The 26,602-nt window shown below is 36.2% G+C and overlaps 1 long non-coding RNA gene across 2 annotated transcripts in view; it reads right to left on the bottom strand.

Moving 5' to 3' along the window:
- Positions 1-3,514: 3,514 nt before the first annotated feature.
- Positions 3,515-26,602, bottom strand: part of LOC147379449 (uncharacterized) — a 196,484-nt gene continuing 173,396 nt past the window's right edge. The window contains exons 2-3 of one of the 2 annotated variants that reach the window (XR_015133158.1): positions 5,420-5,544; positions 3,515-3,996 (exon numbers count right to left, since the gene is read on the bottom strand). This is a non-coding gene — a long non-coding RNA (uncharacterized LOC147379449). The remainder of the gene's footprint in view (positions 3,997-5,419; positions 5,545-26,602) is intronic. The other variant, XR_015133152.1, reaches the window with a different exon arrangement.

Here is a 26,602-nt window from a genome sequence, read left to right as displayed (position 1 = left end):
CACTCTGATAAGTGAAATAAGCCAATGACATAGAGACAAATACTACATGACCATTTATATGAGGTATCGAAAGTAGTCAAATTCATAGAACTAAAAAGTAGAATAGCGGTTCTCAAGGGTTGCAAAGATGGAGAAAAAGAAAGTTACTAATTAATGGACATCAATTTCAACTGAGCAAGGCAAATAAATTCCAGGGATGTACTGTACAATATTGTACGTATAGTCAAAAATACTATATTGCACACTTACAAATTTGTTATGTGGGTAGATGTTATGAGTTTTTGCCACAATGAGATAAAATTAAACTAAATTTTTTAAAAATGTAAACATGGTTTCTCTAATTTTTCATCCAATAAGATAAAATTCAACTAAACTTTTTTAAAAATGTAAACACAATTTTTCTGATTTTTTTCCTGCATGTCTGCAACACCCAAAAGGATTTTTTTCCAGTAGTTTGCATAAAGAATAGATATACTGAACACACTTCTTTATGTTCCTTACTACGAAGTCTTCCCTCCCTTGAATTCTTGTCTCAAGAATGAGACTCTTCATCTCTCAAAGTTAAGAATATTTGTTGCAAACTTTGGGGAGATTATCATTTGTTGAACAAGTATTAGTTTATTACTATGTATCTTTCAACCACAGGTTGAACAGAAGGAGATATGAGCAGGTATGTGATAGGCATGTTTCTCTGGCAGCATTTGGTGGATAGACTACAAGGATCATTAGTTCTTACATATGTTCACACAGGAGAAATGTAAAACAATATAGAAAATACCAGTAATACAAATATGTGAGACACTATAGAATAGGTAGCCGTGATTGAGGACACAAAAATTGAAATTATTTTTCTGGGTATTCAAAACTTTATTAACACACATTTTGGTTCTAAAATCATGTTAGGCCTCCAAGAGCAGGTGAGTTTCTGAGTACCACCATATCATACTCCCTGTGTTTCTGGGCTGTACACAAGGTAGTAATACTCAGTACAAGGAGAAGGAATACATGATTTTGATTGACTTTTCCAATTAGGTCTCATGGCTGCCTTCTGGATAGATGGTGGTAAATGACAAGCCCCTATATCTCAGAATAATGTTTTAAGTTTAGTTTGGCTTATTTGGTAATGTACCATCTTAAGTGCATGAAAATTTTATCTGTGCCCCTATCCTTCTTAACACATATTTCACAGCGCTAAAACTCAGCAATGACATGAAAAGGGAGTCTAAGGGGAAGGATGGAGAGGGCTTCACCAGTTGGTTGTAGAAAAGGCTTTAGATTCAGACTTAAGTTTTCATTTCCCCAGTCTTCCATCTACTTCAAGAATGCCAATCTCTACAGCTACTCCTTAAGGCTCTATGATTTTCTTTATTGTCTTTTTGTCTTTAAGGCTGACTCTGACATATGAAACCATCTGACCTCCAAGTGATAGATTGAGGTGATGAGAAGTTCAGTCCCTTATCTGCACATGTTACTTTTTTTCACAGCTTAGGAATTTACTGGGAAAATGTTTGGTTTATGGACTAGAGTTTGGTTTATGTTAGCATTTCCATTATAAACCCTTTGGGAGGCTACTTAGTATGACTATCAACTTTCTTAAAGCATGAAGTAAGCAAAGGCTCTGTATAGTTTTTGGTATATATGTTGGGGAAAAAAAAGGTTTCTTATTTCATATAATCTTAAGTAGGTTGATCAATATTTCTTTTAGATTGCTTATTCACACAAGGAAAATACTATACTTTGAAGTATACATGGAAATAAAATGCATCAGGGCAACATTACAAATGTGTATGTTAACTAAGAATGATGCCCCATTTTTAATTTCCCATAAACTCATACTAAAGTCATTTAAAGTATACTCCACTGACACGTTTGCTTAAAATAAAGATGGATGTATATACAGGAAACTATTTCGCTACCTAATGTATTTACCCTAATTTCAGTGATTCTATATAATATGATATATTTATTGGTAGAAATACACCTTTAAAAAGAAACTTGGAGATCTGTCTTAACCCCTGTTGGCCTTGGTATGAGAGTGTACAAAATAGAATAAGAATGGTACTTCATCAAAGAGCATTGCTATTATGTCATTTTACACAAGTTTTTTTGTTTTTGTTTTTGTTTGTAGGAAGAAATGTATAAAAGTGATAACTGAAAATTAGTGAGCTGCCTCTAGGTAAGGTGTTCTGATATTGGAAATCTGGGAATTGTAGGAATATACTGAATTTAGTTTATGTACATAATCTGATACAATGTTCTTCTCTTTCTCAATCACTAACAGATAATATATTATTAATAGGTATTTGAAACAGATTTACTATGGAGGAAATAAATCTATTCTTTTTAGTAATGCATGTCTATTATTTTGCTTGTGCAATTCTTTTAGGAAGATATTTCTTCTATTGTGGGAATGTGTGTTTTCAGTCATGTCCGACTAATAGGGACTTTCAAATGTCCTGGAACAATAAGATCATCAAATTTTGAGAACAGTTTGTATTCGTCTTTTTGATTGATACTTATTGTGAAACACCAAAAGGATTTCATAGCTGCCATGACAACCATGGGTTTTCTTAATTCAGTTTCTGGTTCTAAGCAGTTTAAAGCTTTAAATCTGGTATAGAAAAAAACCACTTTATTATGGCCCAGTCAGATATATTAGCATGGTCATAGAGCTCTAGAAGGAATTAAAACACAAGATAGAATTTTATAAAATATGAAATAGAGTTCTACACACAATGATGCTATATTTAAAAATAAGGTAAATCTGAATAAAATATGAAATATATTTACAGAATATATTAGTTTTTAGTCTATGTTCTCTGATGTCTTATTCAAGTTTCCTTATAAATTTATAATTTTCTTTTAAGATATTTAAATAGTTCCTAATAAATAAGGCTTAAAGCACAAAAAAAGGGCATATATTGTAAACCATATCTATGTGAGATAAATATTTTAGAAACTGAACTGTAAGACTTTTCACATTGCATTGCAGAGATGAGTAACCCGTGATATCCGCAGTTACTTTGAGTGGCTTTATGGTGTGTTTCCAAATTATAGCATATAAAAAGGTCGAGGCACAAATTCAAGGATGATTCAAGCCTCTTGTCATCCTCATAAAGAGAGAGAAACAACAGCTTCTTGGTTTTGTACTTAAGCTGGGGGCAGTGTGAAGATAAAGGAAAAAGAGAAGCAACAATAAAAACATTGAGAACAACAACAAAACTTTGCTGATCTTTGAGCCCAAGGTTACTGCCCCAAGACTTCTTTCTGGATATTGCTCTGATTCTCAGTTCAGTTCAGTTCAGTTCAGTCACTCAGTCATGTCTGACTCTTTGCGACCCCATGAATTGCAGCACGCCAGGCCTCCCTGTCCATCACCAACTCCCGGGGTTCACTCAAACTCATGTCCATCGAGTCAGTGATGCCATCCAGTCATCTCATCCTCTGTCGTCCCCTTCTCCTCCTGCCCCCAATCCCTCCCAGCTTCAGAGTCTTTTCCAATGAGTCAATTCTTCGCATGAGGTGGCCAAAGTATTGAACTTTCAGCTTCAGCATCAGTCCCTCCAATGAGCGCCCAGGACTGATCTCCTTTAGGGTGGACTGGTTGGATCTCCTTCTCAAACATCTCTAAATCTCTCCCAGCTCTGCTTCTTGGAACACTGTTAAGATGAGAGTGATAAGGAAGGTTCCTTCCCATTTCCAGTTCCCCTGCTTTTCTCAAGATAAGCCTTAGTTACAGCTACAAGAAATCAGGCATGATTCTTTGTAAGCTGTTAGTTGCTTAGTCATGACTGATTCCTTGTGACCCCATGGACTGTAGTCTTTCAAGCTCCTCTGTCCATGGAATTCTCCAGGCAAGAATATTAGAGTGAGTTGCCATTCCCTTCTCCATGGGATCTTCCCAAACCAAGGATAAAACCCTGGTCTCCTTCACTGCAGGCAGATTCTTAACTGTCTGAGCCACCAGGGGAGCCCTTCTTTGTAAGCTGCATGGATCTGTATTCAGTGGTGAGAGAGGTGGAGACAAGCACTGAGTCACCTTTATTTCAAGCATTATATGTGAAAACCACTATCTGACCAAGTTGTTTCCAAAGCTCTGTACAGTTTGCCTTCCTCAAGGGATGGATGTGAAAATGAAAAAGCATTCTTCTTAGATAGTCACCAAAGTTGTAAATACATATGTGGGATTAGTGGTCCTAAAATTCAGAACAGTTGGGTAATAACAATGTAAGAGTTGGACCAAAGCTTGAGTATGTAGCATTGATTAGTTAGGATGATGAAGAATGGAAAATATTTAGGGACATCTTATGATATTTAAGAATCACAGCTATTCATAAATAAAACAAAATACTATGTTTTATCTTTGGAATAGTTTTTAGCATGATTGCTTTCTGTTTGTGCTGATACTTCTTCCACAGAAGTAAGTACCATTTCTCCTCCGACCAGAGGAAGATGGTCTGTGTTCTACAGGATTCACTGTACCCAGAGGTGCATCTTCTATCCTTACTCTCAGTTAGTATGTGCCAACCACATATCTGACATCAGCTAAGGGCCTCCACTGCCCTGCATTTTCCATTTATCTCCCACCTTGACTTCCTTATGCCAATGAAAGGAAAAATAGACGTTTGTACATAGATACTCTAGTCTTGTACAAACATAGGTCAAGGTCTTTAGAGAATCCAATGTCCACACTAAAAAAACAAATTAATGATATATGACCATATTTCTTATATCAAGACTAGTCTTATTAAGACAATCACTAGCCTAGATTACTTTTTGATCTTTTTTGTTATCATTTTTAATCTCAGGGTTGAACAGTTCTGAGGGCTAAATTAGTGTTTCAGGTGATAAAAAGATCATCTAATCATAATCATACATTAAAAAACACTCATTCCCCTTGTTTTAGGATTTTTTCTTTATTTATAAAATAATAAGATATATCCAACCTATATGTAATTACTTCCAAAGAAAATAAGCCTGTCAGCAAATTAGCCACCTTACCTTCACATTCTGAATTTTAGCATTCAGTGAACCAAGCTCCCATAACGAGGGAGGAGAGAGTCGGGCTGTGACTTGCATGTGTGGATGTGTTTGTATGTGTTCTGTGGCAGCTTGCCACACTAAAATAAAAATGGCTTTCTCTTTCTATCTCTAATTTTTACCTCTGGCTAATAAGGGAACATTAAAAACAAATAAAATAACAAGGAAGAGGAAAGTCATGAAGGTGTTAATTATCCTTAAGGAAGAAACTATGACTTTAGGTTCTACTACCCATAATCAAGAAGTAGCCAAGGAATCATGTACAGTTACTAATTAGCTTAGCAACTTGTTTTTTTAAAAACAAAAGGTAAACCTTTTTGTCAAAGATTTCCCCTCGCAAATCTCTCCCAAAGACTCGCACTGTTCCTTCAGTACTTACAGTTTCCCTGGTGTAAGTAAGAGCCAAAGAGGAAGAGAATATTCTGACTTCCATTTCCTGGGTAGATGTTACTGACAGCATGGTGCACCCCAGCTACCTGGTAGGAGGCAAAGCCTCAAGCCCATCTAAAGGAAATAAGAATTCATTAAACTTTATGTAACCTAGGTCCCATTCCACCAACATTTTTCAGCTACTTCCTATTTCACCTCTCTTCTTCCACAGCCTGATATAAACAATTGTTTGCCATTCAGTCGCTAAGCCATGTCCGACTCTCTGCGACCCCATGGACTGCAGCACACCAGGCTTCCCTGTCCTTCACTATCTCCTAGAGTTTGCTCAGATCCACATCATTGAGTCAGTGATGGTATCTAGCCATCTCATCCTCTGCCGCCGTCTTCTTTTGCCTTCTATCTTTCTCAGCATCAGGGTCTTTTCTAGTAAGCTGGCTCTTTGTGTCAGGTGGCCGAAGTATTTTGGAGCTATAGCTTAAGCATCAGTCTTCCCACTGAATATTCAGGGTTGATTTCCTTTAGGACTGACTGTTTTGATCTCCTTGCAGTCCAAGGGGTAAACAATAGAGGCTGGAAATTATTAAGCAAGATAGCTGCCTCCTATCAGTTCAGCACCTATTAGTCCTAAAGGATCTCATCAGGTCATACAGCAGGCCCTGTCTATGAAGAGGGCTGCTACACTAGCCACATAGACTTTGCAGTCTCTTTTGAACCATGATGCTTTTGATAGCATTTCAATGGAAAGACCAGCCAACCAGCCCTCATACCTCAATGAAAACTTGGACACGGATTTAATAATGCTGATTTAGAAAAAAAAATATGGGACAGATGTAGAAATTCAGTAATATTTAATTCTTTTAATGCTCATATTTTAAAAGCAATTATGTTTTTTGCTTGAATGTTTGGAAACAGAATACATTTGATAGCCATTTTGATATGACCAATTTAATACAGTAGAAAAGAAATGACCCTGTTAACACATTAGATTTAGACTCTGCTTCTTGTTCCTTAATCACCAAGGGGTTTGGTTTATAATTTATTCATAAGTTTCCATGATTGGATGTTACCTTTATAGTAAGACAAAATAAAGATACATGTTTGGATTGTGGTCTATGTTAGTCTCTGAGTATCACTTTTGTGTACCAAATTGTCAGTTTAAAAATGTTTCACAATATTAAATGTAATTAGTACAGTGAGAGCTAGCTGATAGCAATGTAATAAAAAACTGAGTGTCCTAGGCCTTTCAGATATAATAATGATCTTAAATGTGACTGTGTTTCAAATACCACTTTTCCATGGACCTTAAAGTTTGTGGGGAAAAAAAAAATGAGCAAACTTGAGATAAAGCAACCATGGATCCAGGTGAGTCCTGAGATAATGTTCATGTGCTTCTTATAACAGGTGATGGATACTGAGGTATGTGTAAGGGAGTGAAGTACTTACTCTTAGCTACATGAAGTTTACAATGGATTGGACCTCATTCCCAGGGTCTCTAACTGTCTGCTTCATCTTTGGTCCAGATCCTAACACCTGCTCCAGGCTCAGAACATACCTCATCCTTCATCCTCATTGCAGGGTGAGGTCAGTTTAGTGATAGGATGAGGCTGAATGACTTTGTAAGCCAAGTCTAAACCAACCCTGTATCAAAATCACACATCAAAGTGGCATGTCTAAAAGTTTCTAGCATCAAAATAGGTGCATAGGTCAAAAGAGCCCTATCAAAATGTCATCTACACATCTAACTCTTCACAACCCAATCACAAAAGACCAAGACTTCCTAAGATGACTGAGAATTCATGCCACTGAATGGTACCCAAGAATAACAGAGGATGCATGGATATTACTGGGGTGAGGAAGGGGAAAAAAGAACAAACAACACACAAGCAAGCTAAGAAAGCTAAAAATTGCTTCAATCTTTTTTTCCCCTAAGAAAGACTCACCACAAAAGTGTTTAAATAGTCCTTTCTCCCAAAACTTCTGTTGAAGCTTTCACAATGAGTTGCATTAGCTTCTCAACAAAATGGTGTTTTTTTCTATCTTAAGATATGACTTCCCCCAAGTGGAAATTAAAATACATATCAAGCATAGAAATAAGGTGCTTACTGAAGATGAAATGTAATACAATTTTATGTTAAAGACCAAATCTCATTTAAGAAAGTCTTAACAGTCATAGGGATAATTTATTTTTATCAATAATAATATATTTTGTAAGTGGTTCACTTTGAAATAAGGATAACCAAGGACATTATTTTCCTGTCAGAAACAAGACATATTAGAACAGCTAATAGTTATTTTTCATTTATAATTTCTATATCTCAAGAATGAAGAATATTCTGACTTTGACATAGAGTTTAACTTTTTTTTTTTTTTTAACCTCTCCTAGCATGCCTTATTACATAAGGAGTAACTGGGTTCTTTGTATGAGAAACATTTTGAAGACTTTACTAACATATTTAACATCAACATGGATTCCTGCCAATATGTGTATATGGCACTATATGTAAGGCACTTTCTCTGCCCTTTTTAAATAATGATACAGGTTTCTGTCCCTCCACCCCGCTTGAAAATTCCTTGCCAGATTCCAGCATGATTAAGCTCTGCCATCTCCTCCTTTCAAGGTCATCTAACATCCTCCTTATTTATTATCACTGGTAGTAAAGAATTCAGTCCCCCAAATAGGACAGTTATAATAACTGTCACTATTATATTTTTGGATGCTGTATATTTACTTTATCTTCCCTATTTTTCTCAGTCTCCAACGTCTTCTTTTTTAGTAGTTATTCATATTTCATGTTGATCTAAGTCGATCCTGTATTGACAGCTTATATTTAAGATTGTAGATAAAGAAATGATGCACTCATATTCAGTAATGAAGTGTTGAATATATTTGGGCCTGTTCCCTAATCTTGCTATCCCTTTAGTTCTGATATTTTATGATTCATCCCAGCTGGATCAGCAGTGGTGGGTAGCTGATCTCTAATAAAACTTCTAAATCTTAATACAGTTTCACTGATGGAGCACATGGATGGTAAAGCTGTGAAAATCCATATACAGACCATTTTTGTTTAAGGAAATTCTGCTAACTCAAGATCAGATGCTTTAGCTGGGCATTCATAATTGTAGGGGGAAAAAAAACAAAGAGATAAATATTGGTATTTGTTTTTCAAATCCTTGAGACAAACAACACTTCTGCAAGAAAATTATTATACTGCTACTTTGTTCAGGCCTGGAGTATAAAAACAAATAAAAATAAAGAATATTATCACCGATTGTAATCTGCTTCCTAAAGCTAGTTACAGACTCTACGTTATTTTAAGAGTCTTTTGCTTTTCATTTGTTTTCATTTCTGTTTTTCACTGTAGGACTTTTCATTCAAATAAGCAAAGCTGTGGAAGAGGATAAAATGCATTCTTGACAAAAACAGGTGCTAAAATATTAAATAGAGAATGTGTATCTCTGTAGCCACTGAGAGAAGAGATATGAGAAAATACTTTCTTTTCTCTGTGATTCCTGAACTTAAACATAAATGAAGAGAAAACACTTCTTATAAAGTGGTCTCAAGTATGGTATTCACTGTTTAATAAAACCAAGGCATAGCAAATTAGATGATATAGGCAAAGAACCTCCTATCAATGCAAGAGCCACAGAAGATGCAGGTTCAATCCCTGGGTCAGGAAGATCCCCTGTAGGAGGAAATGGCAACCCACTCCAGTATTTTTGCCTGGAAAATCCCACGGATGGAGGAGCCTGGTAGGCTGCAGTCCATGGGTCGCTAGGAGTCGGACACGACTGCGACTTCACTTTCACTTTTCATTTTCATGCTTTGGAGGAGGAAATGGCAATCCACTTCAGTATTCTTGCCTGGAGAATCCCAGAGATGGCGGAGCCTGGTGGGCTGCCTTCTCTGGGGTCACACAGAGTCGGACACTACTGAAGCGACTTAGCAGCAGCAGCAGCAAGAATATTTATTTTCCTAATCAAGTTAGGGTTGTTAATATTAAAATTATATTTGGCTTTTTTCACACCACTTGGTTAAATTTTCTCCTTGTCTTATAAATGTGGACAGTAGAGTCCAGAAAGAGTAAGAAGGATTTTGCGTAGAAACTGAAACGGTCACTGGTAGGAACAGGACAAATATCCTTAATCCTGTGCTCATCCTAGACTTCTCCCTCTTCTAAACATTGCCACCTCAGTCCTGTCCACCAGCTTTCAGTTTTTGTGACATATTTTCATAAAAATATGATCTTTAGTTCTTTCAAAATTTAAGTTTAATTAATTAGCTGGTATAACTATGCAAAGAACAGTGGAGATATCAGGTACCACCTTCAGCTCTCTTTTATCAGTTTATCATTTTATTTAATATGTGCGTTTCAATTTCACTTGAAACTTAAAGTATGGCAGGGACCTTTTGTAATCTTCTTCCTGTTCATAATTCTGTTTTGGAAGGCAGTTTTTCAATAGTTACATAAATACTTGGATGATCTTATCACATGGCTTATGAAATTTTAAAAGATCTTCTCTGACTACTGTGTAAAGTCTAAATTCCAAGCATTCAAAGCTTACTTATAACCTGACCCAAACTAATAAACTACTTAATATTTATAACACTCAACCCAAACCCGAATTATCTATTTTTTTGTTATCTACTTCTTTTATGCACATAATGTATATTTTCTTACCTGTGAATTTGTTTGACCTGCTTCTGTGATTCTTCACTGGAGTAGAAGTCACAATGTTTTAAATGTTTATAGTGTGCCAGACACAGTGTTCAGAACTTTACATGCATTAGCTCACTTCATTTTCACAGTAACCTTAATAGATAGTGTATGTGCATGCTCAGTTGTGTTCAACTCTGTGTAACCCTATGGACTGTAGCCCACCAGGCTCCTCTGTCCACGGGGTTTCCCAGGCAAGAATACTGGAGTGGGTTGCCATTTCCTTCTCTGGGGGATCTTCCTGATCCAGGGACTGAACGTGCATCTCTTGCATCTCCTGCATTGGCAGGCAGTTTCTTTACCACTGAGCCACCTGAGAAGCCCCTATCTATCATCAGTAGAGAGTATTGAACTATCGTTGTACCCATTGCATAAATGAGAAGACAGGCCCAGAAGAGTGTAGCAACCTGCTTAGAAGTATACAGTTAATCCTTGGTTGAACCAGGCTTCAACATAGAGCTGTCTGCCTCCTAAGCCAACATGTTCCTCTTCAGTTCTGGCTCAGGAGCCATACACTCTGGAGCCTATGCAAACATGCAAGGCCCACTTCAAACACTAGAGTGCCAACAGAGATCACACAACTTCTGACTTCATCAAGCTCGTACTAAGCGTCCTACTAACCCTGTGCATATCAACTACTGAACTTCATCATGTGACATACTCACCATTTCACATCCTCACAAACTTTTTTTGTACCTACAACCTATTCTCTCATTTAGATTGTAATCTTGCTGAAGAATTTCTATTTCCCTTTTGAAAATACAATGGATACCATGCAATACTTTATTTTCCCCTACATAACACAGGGTCTCATCAAATATAATGTCAGGATAAATGATTTTAGAAGTGTAAATTAGTGTGATTTTAAAACATAATTAGGAGTCATAACTACTTTGGGCCTCCACTTATTCTTCATATTCATAAATGATACAATAATACATTAAAAATATCTTGTTAGGATGAAATAGTAATTATGAGGCTTAATACTACATATTAAGTAAATACAATGTGAGAGACACTCATGAGATTTAGTTCTTATACCTCCTAGTAAGTTGTTATGCTCACTTTTACAACAAGGGGATATAAGGGATTAGAAAGTATAATGGGATACTTCAGACTCTGGATGTGAGCAAGAGAGCTGGGACTCAAACTGATAACCAATGACTACAAATCCTGTACTCTTTTCACCATAATTTCTCAAGAAATAACTATATGTCAAAATGCTTTGTTCATTGAAAATAAAGTATGTCTTTGATCTAAAATATAATCAGGTATAAAAATACAATTTAGTTAATAGTTTTTTTTAAAGAAGGAAAAATATAACTATAACCATAAATACATACCTGCTTTTTAAAGATAAATACTGATGCTTAAATTATGAGAATTAAAAAAAAATTTGATCATTAAGAAAGTAAGTAGTTTTAGTTGCCCATTAAACATTGCTTCTTGAGAAGCAGAATTCTCATCATTTTTCTTTGACCCTCTTTCTATAGAGACTTCAGAAATAAACACATAAGTGACAGGAAATAGTTGTATATTTTCTAGCTCTGACACTGAAACAATACCATGTGTGTGTGCTGTACTTAGTCATTCAGTCATGTCTGACTCTTTGCAACCCCGTGGACTGTGGCCTACCAGGTTCCTCTGTCCATGGGGATTCTCCAGGCAAGAATACTGGAGTGTGTTGCAAGGCCCTCTTCCAGTGGATCTTCCCAACCCAGGAATCAAACCCAGGGTCTCTCACATAGCAGGCAGTTTCTTTTACTGTCTGAGCCACCAGGGAAGCCCAAGAATACTGGAGTGGGTTAGTCTATCCCTGCTCCAGGGAATCTTACTGACTCAGGACTGACAATGAAACAATACTATGCTTATGGTTTAAATAATACATGGTATGATTTATATCTAATGTTTCTACATCCCTTGTAACCGTGGTGAAATGGGCTAAATCACTCTGGCATCCCGATTTATTTTCATATACTATTTACATAACACATACTGTAAATGCAGATTCGTCAGCCTTAATTCCAGTGTGTTACCTAAACAACTTTCTTATTTCTGAGGAGACGTCAGTTGTTTCTATAGAAATGCATATAATATGAATTAGATAAAAGCCATTTGAACAGTTTCACTATAACCTGACTTAATAGAGTTGGCAACATTACAGATGGAATGTATATACAACATTGATCACAAAGGGAATTTATATTATTAGTATGGGGAAAGAGAAATCAATGTTAATTAGCAGAAAAGCCATATATGAAATACCATATGAAATCAGGAAAATATATAGAGGTTATAAGACCTTGTACAGAAACAAAATAACTATTCAGGAACTGCAGAGATTGTATATTACTGCAACTTGATGAGATAAGAATGCAGTAGGGGTTTTGGTAAGCATACTTCAGATTTCAGATAATATGATGCTGTCACCCCTTGTTGCCCTGGCAATAGGATGCTTACCACATAATACAGATGTTATTGTTATTGTTGTCATTTAGTCGCTTAGTTGTGTCTGACTCTTTGCAGCCCCATGGACTGTAGCCTGCTAGGCTCCCCTGTCCATGGGATTTCCCAGGCAAGAATACTGGAGTAGGGTGCCATTTCCTCCTTTAGGGAATCTACCCGACTCCAGGATCGAACCCAAGTCTTGTGCATCTCTTGCATTACCTGATGTGTTCCTTACCACTGAGCCACCTGGGAAAACTCATATACAGGTGACTGATTAAAGCCCCCATATTCAAGCCCCAGTGTAGATGAACCTTGAACAACTCAAGGGTTAGGGGTGCCAATGGCCACACAGTCGAAAATCCAAGTATCTCTTTACAGTGGTCCTCCCTGTCCCATGGTTCAGCATTCACAGGTGCAAGCAACCTCAGATAGTACAGTATTATTTATTGAAAAAAAAAGTCCACATATAAGTGGACCTGTATAGTTCAAACCCATGTTGTCTGAGGGTTAACTAATATTTTTACAAGGAAAACCACTTGCAAATGAAATAAATAGTATTTAGAGACGAAACCACATGCTGTCTAGCCCTACCATGGGGAAGATCTAGAGATAAGTCTGAAATGGACTATGCCACAGGAAATGAGTGAGAATATGACAGTATTAGTTTGCATTATTTATGATAGATAAGAGAGTTAGGTTTAGCTATCTGCCAGAGTCTCTTGGTATGAAACTGTTTCTCTTACAGTGGCCAAAGTCAGTGTAGATAATTAATCATGTACACATTATGTCCATTGTATATAGCAAATTTTACCAACTGATATCAATGCTTAGAATGAAATGTAGATTAATAAGTCACAAAAATATAACATCCTTATGATATGTGCCAACTGGGATGTAATCAGTATCAGACACTTAACTAAAATTACTCTCCTGCTTCTAATTATCACCCAGGAGAGTTGTGTGCACCAGAGAGAATTGGGTGTAGGAGGAGCAGGAAGCAGTCAATACTGAGGATTTTCACAAAATTAGGATATTTTGATCATGATTTTACTACACACACACACACATATATATATAATCCTCATTTAATGCTTAGATTCACCATGGAACTAGATATATTTGGAGACAAGATATTTCTCCTAATTTAGAAATTTGCATTGTATAATTTGGATTATACATTTTAAAATGTAATATACTCTTCTGATTTAAAATGTTGAACTCATATTCATTAAATGTCATACAGTAACTAAAAGCACTATAAATCAGACATTTCAAGATATGAACAATCCAGCAAGAATTGTAACATATCTTTCACATGCCAAGGGAAATAAGCATGGGTTGGGAATTCAGATGTCACTGAAGTTGTTGTATTACTTTTATTTTGGGAAGTTTACTTTTACTTATTTTTTTTTCTGTAACTTTTTTCTAAATTTTATTTTATTTAACTTTACAATATTGTATTGGTTTTGCCATATATCAAAATGAATCTGCCACAGGTATACATGTGTTCCCCATCCTGAACCCTCCTCCCTCCTCTCTCCCCATACCATCCCTCTGGGTCGTCCCAGTGCACCAGCCCCAAGCATCGAGTATCGTGCATCGAACCTGGACTGGCGACTTGTTTCATATATGATATTATACATATTTCAATGCCATTCTCTCAAATCATCCCACCCTCTCCCTCTCCCACAGAGTCCAAAAGACTGTTCTATACATCAGTGTCTCTTTTGCTGTCTCGTATACAGGGTTATTGTTACCATCTTTTTAAATTCCATATATATGCGTTAGTATACTGTACTGGTGTTTTTCTTTCTGGCTTACTTCACTCTGTATAATAAGCTAGATGTCCATCAGCAGATGAATGGATAAGAAAGCTGTGGTACATATACACAATGGAGTATTACTCAGCCATTAAAAAGAATACATTTGAATTAGTTCTAATGAGGTGGATGAAATTGGAGCCTATTATAAAGAGTGAAGGAAGTTACTTTTAATTTTTTATCCATGCACAATGTCATCATTGTCTTACTTATCTCACTGCCTGTTTTAATTTAAAAGAAAAACAGATGTTATGATGCTTCACATTTTGAAAATGTGTGTGGGGGTAGGGTATGGTTCTTGCCAGCATTCTGAGCCATCATGTGGTACATTTTCCCTTTCCCGCCCGAGCAGATGTACAGAAGTTAGGAAAGGAAGAATGGGAGGTATGTTTAACTGAATTCCAAAGTTAACTGTGTTTTGACATTTACTTTTATAAAGTAGCTAACAAGCTTCTGATGAAGCAGGTGTGTGTGTGTGTGTGTGTGTGTGTGTGTAAGTATGTGTGTAGCAAATAAATTGATAATACTTCTTGCCAAAATACTTAAATAGACCCACAAATATGTAAAGGTTCAAGTTGGAGAAGCAACACATTGAATCTTAGATACTGTGTCTTTGGTTTGGTCATTCAGTCATGGTTGACTCTTTTGCAACCCCGTGGACTGTAGCACACCAGGGTCCTCTGTAGATGGAATTTTCCAGGCAAGAATACTGGAATGGGTTTCCATTGCTTCTCCAGAGGATCTTCCCAACCCAGGGATCAAATCCAGGTCTCCTGCATTGTAGGCAGATTATCGGCTGAGCATCAGGGAAACCCATTGTGTCTTTAGTAGTTCCTATTCCCAATATGCAATATGAAAGAAAACCACAAATACAGTCCTAAAATCCATGGCAGTACTCAGTTACAAAGTGCTCATCCTGGGGATTCAGAATGCTTACAATAGGCTTTTATATTACTATACAGGTTAACCCCCAAAATACATAAGTAAATCTTCACAGAAAATTCTGAAGCACCTCAAACAGATCCAAAGATGAAGAGAGATTACAAGATGCAGCTAGGCTTTCATTTGCTTGTTTCATATCAGTCTGTGCTTTTAGTTTAATGAGTGAGGATCAGCATGAAAAGTCAAGCTACATGATCCAGACCCTCCTTCCCCAGTAATATTAATAATACCCAGATCTAAAATATGACAGAGATATTTCCAGTCAATATTGGCTTATGGAGATAGAGAGAGAGACTCTTCTATGAGTAAAAAAGTAGATTCTTAAAAGTAGCCAGCACACTATACAGTGTAGCAGTATGTATACTTATTTATTTTTTGTGACTATAAGATACTTGATTAACTTTTGAATTTTGTTGTTTAGTCACATTTATGTGTAGTAAAAACTCAAATCATTGGGAAATTTTGAGATGTCTATAACGTTTATTATGATTCAGCTAATTTTTGTTTTGAGTATATCATTAAATTTATGTTCATAATATGGAGAGAATAAAATCCCTGGTCAGTAGAGAATACTAATTTATTCCAGTGATGTAGTTAAATAGCCAATCTATCCTACCAAAAATGCTAAGTGGTGTGTTTTTACAAATCCCCTAGGGACTGGAAAGCTATAAACTCACTCAGTAAAAAATTCCTCTTTTTTATACATAATTTTCAATACAGCAGTGACTGTACCCAGTAAGGTCTGCCCCTACCCATCCATCTCCAAGAGCTAAGCTCTTTCCTAGGTTTCTTTAAAACTCAAAAACTGAAAAGATAGCAGAAATTTATAATCCAAGCTTCCATAAGTTGCCTTTTCACTCTTTTCAATCATATTTCTTCAGACTCCAAGTGACCCACTGTAACCTTACCACTAAAATGAAGAAGCCTTATTCCTGCCTTTCCCCATTCATTAACACTTTTTTGAAGTTTTCTATTGTCATAATCCTGACAGCTTGCAAGGGTTCACAATAGTTATTTTTCTGACTTGGAGAACAATGTTGGCTTCCCTGAACTCATTTTTATCTTTAAGCTGTAGACTGAAAATTCTATGAACTCTCCTATGATTTTTAAAGCCCTTAGAGTCATCACATGTCCTGAGAAAAAGTCTGAAAGACTTTTGTAGCTTAATATAAAGTTTATAAAACATATCTGTATAATAGGCTTTACAGAGCTGGTGAAAAAGTGATGCTATTCTCTCAATATTTCATCACCTTTAGTTATGCAAACTTACTTGTTTTGTTTCTTGGTACATGACATATCTGACTGTTATGGGATATACATGAATGTGTGTTCATATGCAAAGTATATAATTTAAAGGTATATATGTATATATATATATATATACATATTCATGTATATAATGTGTTGTATGTCACTGATTTAGAACATTTTTATATCAATTTGACATACTTTTATTCTTATCCCTATGTTTCAGGTAAGGAAACAACTTCATAGTTGTTAATATTTTGTTCAAAGTCACAAAAGTAGTAAATGATGAGAGAGTGAAACTGACTTGGAATGACTCCAAATGTGATACTTTTTCTAAAGCAATATTTTTATATTTCCTACAAAATCCCATAAGAATTTACTTGGATACTCCCAATCAATGTTGATTTTTAACCCATTTGATCATAGTATTTTCTAATACTAGGGCTCCATTCCAAGAACTATTATCTTATTTTTTCAAATATTACCTTATAAGGTCAATTTATTTCACTTCACTTCAATGTTTTATATAGCTGCTGGTTAAAATGGCCTTAATGTCACTGTCTGCCAATTTTAACAGCTGTGACTATTTTGACTGGGTTCCAGATGACTGATTATTCTTCTTATTATGGATCATACTTTCCTATTTCTCTGTAGGCCTAGTAATCTTTGACTGGAAACCAGGAACTGTGAGTTGCACATTCTTAGGTGTTGGATATTCTCCTGTTCTTATAAATATTTTTTAATTAATTTATTTTTTATTGAAGGATAATTGCTTTACAGAATTTTGTTTTCTGTCAAATATCAACATGAATCAGCCAAAGGTATACATATATATCCCGTCCGTTTTGAAGCTCCCTCACATCTCCCTTCCCATCCCAACTCTCTAGGTTGATACAGAGCCCCTGTTTGAATTTACTGAGCCATATAGCAAATTCCTGTTGGCTATATATTTTACATATGGTAAAGTAAGTTTCCATGTTACTCTTTGCATACAATCTCACCCTCTCCCCATGTCCATAAGTCTATTCTCTATGTCTGTTTTTCCATTGCTGCCTTGTAAATTCTTCAGTACCATTTTTCTAGATTCTGTGTATATGCGTTAGAATACAATATTTATCTTTCTCTTTCTGACTTACTTCACTCTGTCTAATAGGTTCAAGGTTCATCCACCTCATTAGAACTGGGTCAAATGTGTTCCTTTATATGACTGAGTAATATTCCATTGTGTTTATGTACCAAAACTTCTTTATCCATTAATCTGTCAATGGACATCTACGTTGCTTCCATGTTCTAGCTATTGTAAACAGTGCGACAATGAACACTGGGATACATCTGTCTTTTTCAATTTTGGTTTCCTCAGGGTATATGCCTAGAAGTGGGATTGCTGGGTCATACGGTGGTTTTATTCCTAGTTTTTTAAGGAATCTCCATATCATCTTAAACAATAGCTGTATCAGTTTACATTCCCACCAACAGTGCAAAAATGTACCATTTTCTCTACAGTCTCTCAGGCATTTATTGTTTGTAGACTTTTTGATGATGGCCATTCTGATTGGTGTGAGGTGATATCTCATTGTAGTTTTGATTTGCATTTCTCTAATAATGAGGGATGTTGAGCATCTTTTCATGTGTTTGTTAGCCATCTGCATGTCTTCTTTGGAGAAATGTCTGTTTAGGTCTTTTTCCCACTTTTTGATTGGGTTGTTTGTTTTTCTGGTACTGAGTTTTATGAGCTGCTTGAATATTTTGGAAATTAATCCTTTGTCAGTTGTTTCATTTGCTATTATTTTCTCCCGTTCTGAGGGTTGTCTTTTAGCCTTGCTTATAGTTTCCTTTGCTGTGCAAAAGCTTCTAAGTTTAATTAGGTCCCACTTGTTTAGTTTCGCTTTTATTTCCATTATTCTAGGAGGTGGGTCTTAGAGGATCTTGCTTTGATTTATGACATCGAGTGTTTTGCCTATGTTTTCCTCTAAGAGTTTTAAAGTTTCTGAGCTTACATTTAGGTCTTTAATCCATTTTGGGTTTATCTTTGTGTATGGTGTTAGGAAGTCTTCTAATTTCTTTTACCTGTTTCAGTTTCAGTTCAGTCCCTCAGTCCTGTCCAACTCTTGGCAACTCCATGAGCCACAGCATGTCAGGCCTCCCTGTCTATCACCACACTTAGAGTACATCCAAACTCATGTTCATTGATTCAGTGATGCCATAAAACCATCTTATCCTCTGTTGTCCCCTTCTCCTCCTGCTCTCAATCTTTCTGAGCATCAGGGTCTTTTTAAATGAGTCAGCTCTTTGCATCACGTGGCCAAAGTATTGGAGTTTCAGCTTCAACAACAACCTTCCAATGAACACCCAGGACTGATCTCCTTTAGGATGGACTGGCGGGATCTCTTTGAAGTCCAGGGGACTCTCAAGAGTCTTCTCCAACACCATAGTCCAAAAGCATCAATTCTTCTGTGCTCAGTTTTCTTTATAGTCCAACTCTCACATCCATACATGACTACTGGAAAAACCATAGCCTTGACTAGATGGAACTTTGTTGACAAGGTAATGTCTTTGCTTTTTAATATGCTGTCTAGGTTGGTCATAACTTTCCTTCCAAGGAGTAAACGTCTTTTAATTTCATGGCTGCAGTTGTCATCTGCAGTGATTTTGGAGCCCAAAAAATAAAGTCAGCTATTGTTTCCACTGTTTCCTCATCTATATCCCATGAACTGATGGTACTGGATGCCATGATCTTTATTTTCTGAATGTAGAGCTTTAAGCCAACTGTTTCACTTTCATCAAGAGGCTCTTTAGTTCTTCATCACTTTCTGCCATAAGGGTGGTGTCATCTGCAAATCTGAGGTTATTGATATTTCTCCCAGCAATCTTGATTTAAGCTTGTGCTTCTTCCAGCCCAGATTTTCTCATGATATACTCTGAATGAAAGCAAATAAGCGGGGTGACAATATACAGCCTTGACATACTCCTTTTCCTATTTGAAACCAGTCTGTTGTTACATATCCAGTTCTAACTGTTGCTTCCTGACTTTCATACAGGTTTCTCAAGAGGCAGGTCAGGTGGTCTGGTATCTCCAGCTCTTTTAAGAATTTTCCACAGTTTATTGTGACCCACACAGTCAAAGGCTTTGGCATACTCAATAAAGCAGAAATATGTGTGTTTCTGGAACTATCTTGCTTTTTCCATGAACCAGCAGATGTTGGCTATTTGGTCTCTGGTTCCTCTGTCATTTCTAAAACCAGCTTGAACATCTGGAAGTTCATGGTTCACATATTGCTGAAGCCTGGCTTGGAGAATTTTGAGCATTACTTTACTAGCATGTGAGATGAGTACAATTGTGCAGTAGTTTGAGCATTCTTTGGCATTGCCTTTCTTTGGGATTGGAATAAAAACAGATCTTTTCCAGTCCTGTGGCCACTGCTGAGTTTTACAAATTTGCTGGCATATTGAATGCAGCTCTTTCACAGCATCATCTTTTAGGATTTTAAATAGCTCAACTGGAATTCCATCACCTCCACTAGCTTTGTTTGTACTGATGCTTCCTAAGACCCACTTGACTTTGCATTTCAGGATGTCTGGCTGTAGGTGAGTGATCAAACCAATGTACTTACCTGGGTTGTGAAGATCTTTTTTGTACAGTTCTTCTGTGTATTCTTGCCACCTCTTCTAAATACCCCCTGCTTCTGTTAGGTCCATACCATTTCTGTCCTTTATTGAGCCCATCTTTGCATGAAATGTTCCCTTGGTATCTCTAATTTTCCTCAAGAGATCTCTAGTCTTTCCCATTCTATTATTTTCCTCTATTTCTTGCATCGATCGCTAAGGAAGGCTTTCTTATCTCTCCTTGTCATTCTTCAGAACTCTGCATTCAAATGGGTATATCTTTCCTTCTCTCCTTTGCTTTTGACTTCTCTTCTTTTCACAGCTATTTGTAAGACCTCCCCAGACAGCCATTTTGCTTTTTTGCATTTCTTTTCCACTGGGATGGTCTTGATCCCTGTCTCCTGTACCATGTCATGAACCTCCATCCATAGTTCATCAGGCACTCTATCTATCAGATCTAGGCCCTTAAATCTATTTCTCACTTCCACTGTATAAGCATGAGGGATTTGATCTAGGTCATACCTGAATGGTCTACTGGTTTTGCCCACTTTCTTTAAGTCTGAATTTGGCAATGAGGAGTTCATGATCTGAACCACAGTCAGCTCCTGGTCTTGTTTTTGCTGACTATATAGCGCTTCTCCATCTTTGGCTGCAAAGAATATACTCAATCTGATTTTGGTGTCGACCACCTGGTGATGTCCATGTGTAGAGTCTTCTCTGGTGTTGCTGGAAGAGGATGTTTGCTATGACCATTGCAGTCTCTTGGCAAAACTCTATTAGCCTTTTCCCTGTTTCATTCTGTACTCCAAGGCCAATTTTGCCTGTTACTCCAGGTGTTTCTTGACTTCCTCAGTTTTCCCAGCACCATTTATTGAAGAGACCGTCCTTGCCCCATTGTATATTCTTGCCTCCTTTGTCAAAAATAGGTACCCGTAGGTGCATGGGTTTATTTCTGGACTTTATATCTTGTTCCATTGGTCTATATTTTGGGTTTTGTGCCAGTACCATACTGTCTTGATGACTCTAGCTTTGTAGTATAGTCTGAAGTCAGGAAGGTTGATTTTTCCAGCTCCATTCTTCTTTCTTAAGACTTCTTTGGCTATTCAGGGTCTTTTGTGTTTCCATATGAATTGTGAAACTTTTTGTTCTAGTTCTGTGAAAAATGCCATTGGTAATTTGATAGGGATCACATTGAATTTGTAGACTGTGCTTGGTAGTATAGTCATTTTCACAGTATTGATTCTTCCTACCCAGGAACATAGAATATCTCTTCATCTGTTTATATCATCTTTGATTTAGTTCATTAGTATCTTATAATTTTCTGTGTGCAGTTCTTTTGTCTCCTTAGGTAGGAAATTCTTTTTGTTGCAAAGGTGAATGGGATTTATTCCTTAATTTCTCTCTCTGATTTTTCATTGTTAGTATATAGACATGCAAGTGATTTCTGTGTATTGATTTTGTACCTTGCAACTTTCTAAATTCACTGTTAGTTCTAGTAATTTTCTGATACTATCTTTAGTAATTATCTGTTACTATTAGTATCATGTCATCAATGATATGCAAACAGTGAGAGTTTTACTTCTTTTCTTATCTGGATTCCTTTTATTTCCTTTTCTTCTCTGATTGCTATAGCTAGGATTTCCAGAGCTATGATGAATAACAGTGGTGAAAATGGACAGCGTTGTCTTGTTCCTGATCTTAGGGGGAATGCTTTCAGTTTTTCACCATTGAGAATAATGTTTGCTGTAGGTTTTTCATATATGGCTTTTAATATGTTGAGGCAGGTTCCTTCTGTGCCCATTTTTTAAAGAGTTTTAGTCATAAATGAGGAGAAGGCAATGGCAACCCACTCCAGTACTCTTGCCTGGAAAATCCCATGGATGGAGGAGCCTGGTAGGCTGCAGTCCATGGGGTCACACAGAGTTGGACACTACTGAAGTGACTTAGCAGCAGCACCAGCAGTCATAAATGGGTGCTGAGTTTTGTCAAAGGCTTTTTCTGCATCTATTCAGATTATCATATGGTTTTTACCTTTTAATTTGTTAATATGGTGTATCACATTGATTTGTGTATACTGAAGAACTCTTACACCCTGGAATAAATCCAACTTGATCATGGTGTGTGAGTGTTTTGATATGTTACTGAACTGTTTGCTAACATTTTTTTTTTTTTTTTTTTGAGGATTTTTGCATCTATGTTCATCAGTGATATTGGCCTGTAGTTTTCTTTTTTTGTGTGTTGTCTTTCTCTGGTTTTGGTACCAGGGTGATGGTGGCTTTATAGAATGAGTTTGGTAGTGTTCCTTCCTCTGCAATTTTTTGAAAGAGTTTTAGAAGGATAGGTATTAGCTCTTCTCTAAATGTTTGATAGAATTCTCCTGTGAAGCCATCTGGTCCTGGACTTTTGTTTCTTAGCAGATTTTTGATCACAGCTTCAATTTCAGTGCTTGTAACTGGGTTGTTCATAATTTTTATTTCTTCCTGGTTAAGTCTTGAAGATTGAACTTTTCTAAGAATCTGTCCATTTCTTCCAGGTTATCCATTTTTTCCCATATAGTTGTTCATAGTAGTCTCATAACTCTTTGTATTTCTTCACTGCCTGTTGTAACCTCTCCTTTTTCATTCTAATTTTGTTGATTTGATTCTTCTCTCTTTTTTTCTTAATGAGCCTAGCTAAAGATTTGTCAGTGTTGTTTATCTTCTCAAAGAACCAGCTTTTAGTAATATTTTCTATTGTTTCTTTCATTCCTTTTCCATTTATTTCTGCTCAGATCTTTATGATTTATTTCCTTCTACTAATTTTGGTGTTTTGTTTTATTTTTATTTTTCCAAGTTGTTTTAGGTGTAAAGTTAGGTTGTCTATTCGATGTTTTTCTTGTTTCTTGAGGTAGGATTGTATTGCTATAAACTTCCCTCTTAGAATTGCTTTTGCTGCATCCCATAAATTTTGAGTTCTTGTGTTTTCACTGTCATTTGTTTCTAGAAATTTTTTGATTTCCCTTTTGATTTCTTCAGTAACCTGTTTGTTATTAAGAAATGTATTATTTAATCTCCATATGTTTATGTTTCTTACAGTTAGGAAAGCCGGGCAGCCATGGAAGCAAGGCAATATGGCTGAGTCATGTGTAGGGAGTGGAGCCATCACCATCTTATAAATATTCTGAAGCTATGCTCTGGGATGTAGTTAAGTTTCTTTGGGACAGTTTGACCCTCTCTAGTCTTGTTTTTATATGTTGGGTGGACTTCAGGCAGTAACTAGTCTAGAGCTAATTAATCCCAGTTCTCCAAGTACTTTTCTCTCCAATTACTTCAAATGGTTCTTTGCTTGTCTTTGGGCACTAGCTAGACTGGAAAATTACATCATTGCTGCGGTATTAGGTGGACTTCTTGAAAGGTAGTTTCTGAATATCCAGGAATAATTAGCTGTAGACTAGGTGAACAGAGTGTCAAACCATGCTTCCCTTAGCTGAACAGGAGTTCAACTTCTCCTATTTAATATTTATTCAGTGATTAAACCTATATTTTAAATTAGCCTAACCTTCTGCTAGGCACTTTCCCTTCCTATTCCTCCTTGAAATTCAGTTCCCTCACCTGTAATATAAGAAAAATAATAACATTCACCCACCCTGGATTATTGTGAAGAAAAAAATGAAATGATGCATATGAAGTTTCTATTTTTTTTCCTTACATGCAGCACTCAAGACATTTTAATCACTTTTATTGACTACAGCTGAAATTCCTCTGTCTGACAGTAAGGTTTTTTGGATTTCTCTAGTGGGTCAGTGGTAAGGAATCTGCCTGCCAAAGCAGGAGACACAGGTTTGATTCCTGGGCTGGGAAGATCCCTTGGAGTAGGAAATGATAACCCAATCCAGTATTCTTGCCTGCAAAATCCCATGGACAGAGAAGACTGGCAGACTATAATCCACTGGGTCACAGAGTCAGACATGCCTTAGCACCTAAACAACAACAACATAACCTGATTTTATACCCTATTCCCCATCTACCCTATTAGTTTTGATCTCATAAAAAAAAAATACTTTGCTCTCATTCTCTTCACTATCTTTACACAGATCTGTGACCTCTGAGCCTCTGCTTTATTTCTCCCATTATTCCTGGACCTTGAAAATCATCTTTTGACAACTTCCGTTCATTCAGATCCTTCTATCTCCTATAATCTAGCTCAAGTCATTCTCTCCAAACCCCTTCTGATTTTCCTGACTTGAATGATTTAAATTCTTACAATACAGTCCATAGGACATGATTTAGCAATTAATTTGGCAGAATTTTTCCCTGTTGATTTTTCACCATGAGATACTTGTCTTCAAATAAATTTATTCCTTAATGAGTTTTTAATATTTTTTGTTTTTTAAATATTTATTGGAGTATAGTTGATTTACAATGTTCTGTTTGCTTCTGCTATAAGCAAAGTGAATCAGTTATACACACACATATATTCACTCTTTTGTAGATCCTATTTCAGTATAGGTCATTACAAAGTACTGAGTAGAGTTCCTTGTGCTATAAAATGGGTTCCTAGTAGTTATGTATTTTATATATAGCAGTGTGTGTATGTTAATCCCAGTCTTCCAATTTACCTCTCTTCCTCTTCACCCTTGGTAAATGTAAGTTTGTTTTCTACATCTGTGATTCTGTTTCTGTTTTGTATAATAGAAAAGTTCATTTGTACTATTTTTCTCATAACTTCTCCTCTGCCTCTCACAGTTAACTGATCAATATTACTAATTTATTCACTAAGATTCTTTTAGAGAGAATGTTTATTATTATTTTGAGCTTCCTCCATTTCTCTAAATAAGCATAGGAAATACTACATTTCAGTAATAGCTCTTTTGATTTGCCAACTATACATTTCATATCATGTATTTTATTGCCAATAGGCATAAAAGCATTTTACATAGATTAAAACTGCACATGTGCAATTATATGGGGCTTTTGCACTTAACACAGTCATTTTTCGTTATTCACAGATTTTGTATTTATAAATTAGCCTACTCACAAAAATTTACCTGTAACCCCAAAACCAATACTCATGGCACTTTCCCAGTCATTTTTGGACATACATAAAGCTGGTAAAAATATGCTTCACTAACACACATTTCCAACTGAGGCCAAACAAGGAGACACCCTTTTTTCTTGGTTCAGCTTTTAGTACTGAAAACAACTGTCCTTTGCCAGTCTGTCTACAGCAATGTTTTTGTATTTTTATACTCTCTGATGGTGATTTCCCTGTTTAAACTGACCCAGGAGTATAGTGTTTAAGTCTTGCCTAGTGTTCCTGAATGCAAGAAGGCTATGCTGTACCCTATAAAGCAAATACATGTGTGAGATATTCATGTTCATTCAGACATGAGTTAAAAGCTGTCAGCCCTGAGCTCAGTGTTAATGAATCAATAATGCATATTAAATAAGATATCTGTAAACAGAGATACATATCAAAGAAGGTAATATACTGATGAGTTGATGAAAATATTGTGACCAGAGGATTGCCAGGCTCTGACCCTGTCTTTGGGTTTCCCAGGTGGTGCTAGTGGTAAAGAATCTGCCTGCAATAAAGAAGACATAAAAGACCTGGATTGGAAGATCCCCAGGAGGAGAGAATGGCAACCCACTCCAGTACTCTTACCTGGGAAATCATGTACAGAGGAACCTGGTGGACTACAGTCCACGGGGTCGCAGAGTCATACACAACTGAAGTGACTTAGCATGAATACATGCAACCCTATTTTCCTCCCAGATTGATGGTTCAGTATTCACTGCATTCAGCATTTGCAGAGATCGTACAAGGCATTACTACTGTAAATAATGAGAACTGACTATAATTAGTATCTTATTTCTACATTATTAATGGATGTATCACAAGAATTTTAAGTGTTCTCAGTAAAATAGAACTTGATATACAAATGAATATGTAAATTACTTTATTTTAAGTGTACATTGATAATTTAGAAAAAAAATTTGAAATGCTAAATGCTTCACTTTCTTCAATAATAGATAAGCTCTTGCCCTTACTCTCTAAATCTAGGACTTTAAAAGCATCACATGACTTATTAAATCTGACAGATGACTTATAATTTGAACTGAACTAAGTTAAAAAGATTTATGTTTGTTCTGACAATAATCTTAAATGATATTTCACCATTGTCTATTACATAAGGGGTTAATATTCTCTGAAAGTAACACAAAAAGCTCAATTAAGTTATTTTTTAGGATAAAGAAGTCAGATTATACCTATTTTTCAAATGGAGGTAAACCAATTCCATTGATATGGATGTGTTTATTTTATATTATTTCAGATGATCTAGATGAAGAGAGGCTAAAATAGATTTTTTCCAATAGTTTTAAATCCTTACTTATTTTCTTTTAAATAATAGAATAA

Source organism: Bos grunniens, chromosome 1, assembly GCF_055505025.1.
Source record: "Bos grunniens cultivar Pamir isolate PY7600 chromosome 1, Bosgru_T2T1.0, whole genome shotgun sequence".
Classification (NCBI taxonomy): domain Eukaryota; kingdom Metazoa; phylum Chordata; class Mammalia; order Artiodactyla; family Bovidae; genus Bos; species Bos grunniens.
The sequence above is the reverse complement of the archived record's forward strand: the minus strand, read 5'-3'. Positions and strand labels throughout refer to the sequence as shown.